The sequence below is a fragment of the Panthera uncia genome (assembly GCF_023721935.1).
Source record: "Panthera uncia isolate 11264 chromosome B2 unlocalized genomic scaffold, Puncia_PCG_1.0 HiC_scaffold_25, whole genome shotgun sequence".
In the NCBI taxonomy this organism is placed as follows: domain Eukaryota; kingdom Metazoa; phylum Chordata; class Mammalia; order Carnivora; family Felidae; genus Panthera; species Panthera uncia.
Window position 1 is genome coordinate 1,110,687 of NW_026057581.1, and position 7,280 is coordinate 1,117,966.

The 7,280-nt window shown below is 37.4% G+C and overlaps 1 pseudogene; it reads right to left on the reverse strand.

The window, feature by feature from the left end:
• Positions 1 to 622: 622 nt before the first annotated feature.
• On the reverse strand, positions 623 to 1,552 carry LOC125939344 (olfactory receptor 2J3-like; annotated as a pseudogene).
• Positions 1,553 to 7,280: the final 5,728 nt, after the last annotated feature.

A 7,280-nucleotide genomic window follows, 5' to 3' on the forward strand; every position in this document is an offset into this window, starting at 1 on the left:
CAGTGAGGGATGGACAGGAAGAGAGAATCCCAAGCAGTGCAGAGCCAGATGTAGGGCTTGAACTCATGAACCATGAGATCATGACCTAAGCCAAAGTCAAGAGTTCAATGCCTAATTGACCTGAGCCACCCAGGCTCCCCTTAACATATTATTTTTAAAAATCATCCCCTAGGGGTGACTGGGTGGTTCAGTCAGGTAAGCATCCAACTCTTGATTTCAGTTCAGGTTATGATCTCTCCATTTGGTGAATTCAAGCCTGCATTTGTCTCAGTGCTCTGTGGAGCCTGCTAGGGATTCGCTCTCTCCCTCTCTCTCCTTCTGTCCCTCCCCCACTTGTGCTTTCTCTCTTTCTCTCTCAAATTGAATAAATAAACTTTTTAAAAAGTCCCTAATTTCTATGGACACTAAATATGGAATTATTAAAGATTAAAGTGTTACAAATCAAAAAAGTTACCTTTAGATAATATTGTAGAATTAGTCAATAAAATGTTTCCAAAGTTAGGACTGAACTTTTGTCTATGCTTGCTGGGTTGTAATTTAAAATAAGTATCAAAGAAAAGGGAAACCACCATCCAAGATGGACGAGACTGAACAATAGTTGCAGGATAAAAATCGTGTTCTATCACATCTCCCACTCCCATCCCGCTAGTCTCCTTACTGCCCTTCTACATCTTTGTTTTTGAGAGTGTAGATTAGAGGGTTGAGGCTAGGTGTGACAACAGTATAAAAGAGGCCAATGAACTTGCCTTAATCTTGAGAACTTCCTGATGGTGGCTGCAGATGTATGTGCATGATTGGAATGAAAAAGAGGGACACAACCATAAAATGGGTTTGACATGTCCCAAAGACTCTCTGAAGTCTGACTGATGACTGCATTCTAAACACAGCCAGGGCAATGGCATCATATGAGCTGAGAATAAGGATGAGTGGTATCAGGACGAAAATGGAGCTCATGATCAGGAGGGTCAGCTCGTTAGCACGGGCATCAACACACGATAATCAGAGCAGTGCTGGAACTTCACAGAAGAAATGGTCCACTTGGCGATGTCCACAGAGGGGGACCCAGAAGGTAAAGGAGGAATGAAGTGCTGAGGCGATAAAGCCACTGACCCAGGAAGCCATAGCCAACAGGTGGCTGAAGCAAGCGTTCATGACCATGGCATATTGCAGGTGTCTACAGACAGCTGCATAACGGTCATAGGACATGACCACCAGGAGGACACACTCTGGTTCCCAATGCAAGGACAAAGTAAAGTTGAGTCATGCAACCAGCATAAGAGATGGTCTTTTCTGGGCCCCAGAGGTTGACCAGCAACTGAGGGATGGAGCTGGTGTGTAGCAGAGATCCAGAAAAGAGAGGTTTGAGAGGAAGAAGTACATGGAAGTGTGGAGATGGGCGTCCAGGCATGACAAGACAATGATAAAGAGGTTGCCTATCAATGTCGTCAAGTAGAACATCAAGATAAGCACAAAGAGAATTACTTCCAGATGAGGCCAATGAGAAAAACCTAGTAAAGGAGCCTTCAGAACTTATATGATTTCCCATCATCATTCACTGTTTCCCAGTACCTGAAGAAAGAATCATAAACTCAAAGGCTGCTTACTCATTGTTAAACACTGGCCAGTAGACTGGGGAAAAAGTATGCCATTTCTGAAATGCCCTTGTTTCAGTAACATTTTTATAGTTTTTATGTTCATTCAGATGTTTCTTCCTGTAGTGGACACGATCAATAACTTCTCAAGTGAATGAGTTCATTTTATGAATCCCTAAGGTAGTATTGGATAAACAAAGATTGAAGATTATGTTCCATAGCCAAGAAGACAATTTTCATGAAAAATTACCTTTTTAACAAAAAACTTTCAATTTATTCCTCTTTTATGTATTTTCAGGCTACTTCCAATTTTGTGGTTTCAGAGAAAGGAATATCTCTACTCTTAATAATCCTACATAAATGAGAACTTACCATGAGATGAAAAACAACTCAGTAACAACTTTAAAATGTTAATATTGGGTGAAAAAAATAAATTTCAATTGCATTATGATTATAGGAAGAACAAAATATTCTTATTCATTCATGTATGTTAGCAACTTATTTTTTGACAAAAAAGAAATAGCATCAACTGGAAGTATAAACAAAGGCAGTGTGCACACACACACCCAAAAATGAGCATTCACACTATGAGCTAAGCCAAAGGTCTTAATCCTAATCGAGAAGTGAAATAACATGGGGGATTTGGTGATGGAATGCTTCCGATCATAAACGAGACTACAAATAATTTTGAAAGACCAAAATGAAATTACAGAATTGAAGAAAATTGCAGAGGAAGCAAAAGAAAAAGGGAGGGTGTTTGGAGTAGGAAACTGGACAGGAATCAGTGGTGCTTGGGACTGAATGTGTGTGAATCCCAACCTGTGAGGCATGGACAACAGCTGGAAACACAATTTCCACAAAAATTTCACATGCTCTAGAATAGCAGCTAAGACATTTGAACTCAAAGTTATAATTTATAATTATTCCACATTAGGTTTTCTATCATTTCAAATTGAGCTTCTGAATAGAAAACTCACTGATTTTTAATAGGAAAAGATATGTGAATATTGCATAAAATCCAGTCATTAGTTTACCTTGTGGCTGTTATTTTGTGAAAAATAAAGTTAAGAAACTCCACTGTGCATTAATAGTTTGGTTTTCATTTGCTTATTTTCTCTTGTGTGTTACCAATCTTTCATAGAAAATACTAACACTTTATAATTGCTGCTAAAAGATGTAGTAACCCACATTTACATGTTCCCAGATAGCTTTGCCCCTCCACGTCTCCCCTCACTCTCTGACAGAAGACAGCAATCACAAATTCAGCCAGAACAGACCCGCATGCAGTCTTTTGAAGACTTTTACTAGCTCAAATATTGTAATCCTAGCACTTGAAAAAAATGCAAGGGATGTCTAATTGGTGAAGTTACAGCTGGAGAGATAGGGACAGTGAATGTGGCCCAAGATTGTTAAGATCGATTCTCAAGTATATCTATACACCATTTTATATTATTCATAATGTAACTGTCATTAACCTCACAAGGAATGGGGGAAATTTTCCAAAGTATTTCTTTTTTATTTCCCTAAAATGAAAGATAATACACCACAAAATATTTTAACTCAAATGCTGTAGGTGTTTCCTCTGAGGTAGGCACAACTGTCTTGCATTACAAAGAAAGCTGCCTGAATTCCTCACTACATTAATTAAAAGAAGGCAGCGGTTGTGTAACATTTCCTAAACTGCTATACCAGTCATTGTTCAGCATTCTCCTAGAAGTGAAGAGGAATAAGAGATAAGGAGCAAACTATCCATAATTCAAAAAAAGAGAAATTTAGAGATTTATGGCTTGATTTTCTTCTTAGTGGAAAAAAGGGACCTATCAAAGGCAGCTTTAGAATTGTGGAATAAAATATCTCTCTATTCTTCGAAGTCAGACATTATGGGGAAATGGATGGCATAGCCCTTTCTTCTCACCCCAGTGTCACTAACAGACATTCTCCTAATTCCTTTCATGTCTGTGACTTTGAACTAAACCTAGATCTTCTGCAGTGCTCTCTCAGCTTTTCCATACTGACCTTCCTGTATTTGTCCACTCTGCCCATTGTTCTCTTTGTGGTCTATGCTTTACCATTTACAAACCAACCAGCTCTCTAGCTGTCATGCAACCTGAGAACATCGACCTAACTGTCTTCCTATACCAACTGTGCTAATGTTCAAAATATAACCATGGAAAGCAAAGTCTAAAACAAACTGTAGTTATCATCATCACAGAAAAGAAAGCCTGGGCTTGTCCAGAAGATGTGCTTTGAGCAGAATGCAGGAATGCTTTAGGGCATTTAAGGTATCAGGGTATGAAACCCTTATCCCAGAGCAAATAGGGCCTTTAAGGAAACAAAATGAATAATGTGACATTAATTCCTTGACTGAGACCATGGGGAAGACAAATTCCAAAATTGCAATTAATACCCTTCAAGTAACTGTCAGTTAGAATGGTGTGATGTTCACAAGATAAGACTCTTCACAGAAATGCCTTGAACATGATGTTGCCCTTTTACTGGGACGCTACAGAAGTTATCACCAACCAACCGGAAAAAGGTGCTTTGAATTGTATTGTCAATGAAAGGAATGGATTCTGCTGATTCACCTGATTTTTCCCCTGCTCCCCATGGCGGTAAAGCCCAAATTTACCAGACAACTGGCGAGAAGTAAAGGAGATTCAGGAGCCATGAAACAGAAAAGCTGGAGTACATTAAAACTCACCTTTTCCTTATTAACCTGGTACTTACTCTTTGAGAGCCAACCTACACCATTTATGCCTTCCTGATTGTCTTTAAGATTCAATTACAAGTTCATGCCAACAAAAGTTGAGAAAATCTATGTAAGAGCATTTAGAGCCCTAAATCCAATCCTTCCCTCAGCTTAGAGGATAACTGCCATGTCTATTCTCAAGCCAACAGAACTCTGGTATTTCATTCTCTGGAGAGGTCTCTAAACTACAGGTTGCCAGGCACATACCTTAACTAAACCCTAAACCTAGCCCTAACCCTAACCCAAACTCATAATTCCTAATCCCTAATTGAAATCCTAACCTAAACCTAATGCCTAGAGATGTCTTTGAACTACAGGATACCAGACACATAGTATAACTCTGGGGTTAACACTAACACTTTCCTTAAACTTAGCCCTAAAACTTACTCTAACCCTATATATATGAGGGGGAAAATGTGGTATATATAGATAAAATGGAATATTACTCAACCATAAAAAGAATAAAAGCTTGCCATTTTCAATGATGTGGATGGAGCTAGAGTATTATGCTGAGCGAAGTAAGTCAATCATAGAAACACAAATACCATATGATTTCACACATATGTGAAATTTAAGAAAAAAAACGAACAAGCAATGAGAGAAAAAAGAGAGAGGTAACCCAAGAAGCAGACCCTTAACTATAGATAACAAACTGAGGGTTATCAGAGGAAAGGTGGGTGAGGAATGGGTTAAATGGTTGATGGAGATTAAGGAGGGCACTTTTTGTGATGAGCACCTGGTATTGTACAGAAGTGTTGAATCATTACATTCTACACTTGAAACTAGTATTACACTATATGTTAACTAACTGGAATTTAAATAAAAAATTTAAAAATCAAAAATAATCCAAATAATCTCTCAAACCTTTTACACTGAACAAAAAAGTTATCTCTACCATTTGTTTATTATTTCAAACATCATCCATTTACAACTTTCCTTGGCTTCCCATTAAAATCCCTGTGTCAGGAAGGAATTTTCATTTCCTGATAACTAATCACACTGCTAATGCTGTGGCCTGTTTTCTGTATTGCATGTCAACTCATCTGAGCCTAGCAGGAGTCATACACATTCATTTACAAGTCTTAGGTTTGCATGTCCCTTATTCCCTCCAAACTCTAGCAGTGTTTTAGTTCTACAATGAACCAAATTTATCTCACTTGCCTTTCATATTTGAACTCTGTCTGTGTACTTTTGGCTTTATACACTGGCTTCCAATTCTACACTGGTTCTTACATGCCCTCCCTAATAAAGATAGCAAACACTTCTAGTGCACTTAATAGGAGATAGACTATTTTAAACACTTTACATATATTGACCCTTTTAATCCTCACTGCTACCCTATAAGGAAGGCTAGACTAATTATCAACTTCTCAAGATGAGGAAATCGGGGTACAGAGAACTTAAGTCACTCATCCACTACCACCATGTGAGCAGTGGTGGCAGCATTTGAAACCAAGTATGCTGGCCCCAAAGTTAGAACTCATTGAGGCTTTGATGTAATATTAAAGATCAGCCAAATATGTTTTGCAAATATATGTGAAAGACAAACTATTGCTATACAAAGCCATGTTCCATTAATGTAAATCATTAGAGTCTCCTGTGATTTTATGGAGAAAATATGTAATATTCTGTTTGTATAAGGATAGAAAAGTGCAATATATTTTGTTATGTATGTTACATGAGGATTACACAATATTAATCTCAAAACTTATTTCATTTTAGATTTTAACCAATTTTATTAATATTTGAAAACTTCCAAACTCATTCTATAAGGTCAGCATTACTTTGATTCCAAAACCAGACAAAGACCCACTGAAAAGGAGAATTACAGACCAATATCCCTGATGAATATCAATTCACAAATTCTCATCAAGATACTAGCAAATCATTACCAACAATACATTAAAAGCATTATTCACCATGATCAATGGGATTTATTCCTGGAATGCAGGAATGTTTAAATATCTGCAATGAATCAATGTGATGTATCACATTAATAAATAAAGGTTAAGAACTACACAATCCTCTCAATAGATGCAGAAAAAGATTTGACAAAATACAGAGTCCTTTCTAGATAAAAAAAACCCTCAAGAAAGTAGGGATAGAAGGAATATACCACAACATGATAAAGGTCATGTATGAAAGACTCACAGATAATGTCATTCTCAATGGGGAAAATCTAAAATCTTTTCCCATCAGGTCAGGAACACATTAAGGATATCCACTCTCACCACTGTTATTCAACATACTACTGGAAATCTTAGCCTCAGCCATCAGACAACAACAACAAAAGTAATAATGAAAGGCATCCAAATCAGCAAGGAAGAAGTAAAACTTTCACTCTTTGCAGATCACATGATACTCCACCTAGAAAACCTGAAAGACTCTACCAAAAACCTGCTCTAATGGATACATGAATACAGCAAAGTCACAGGATTTAAAATCAACATAGACAAATCAGTTCCATTTTGATAAGCAGCAGAAAGAGAAATAAAGGAATTGATCCCATTTAAAATTACACCAGATCAGGAGCTCCTGGGTGGCTCAGTCAGTTAAGAGTCTGACACTTGGTTTTAGCTTAGGTCATGGTCTTGCATTTTGTGGGTTCAAGTCCTGCATCAGGCTCTGTGCTGACAGTGCAGAGTCTGCTTGGGATTCTCCTTCTCATTCTCTCTCTGCCCCCCCTTGCTATCTCTTTCTTGAAATGAACAAATACATGCAAAAACAATTTAAAAATAAAAATAAAATTACACCAAAACCCATAAAATACCTAGTACTAAACCTATCAAAGAGGTCAAAGATATGTACTCTGAAAACTATGGAAAGTTTATGAAAGAAGTTGAAGAAGACACAAAGAAGTGGAAAAACAGTCCATACTCATGGATTGGAAGAATAAATACTATTAAAATGTCAATACTATCCAAGGCAATCTACACATT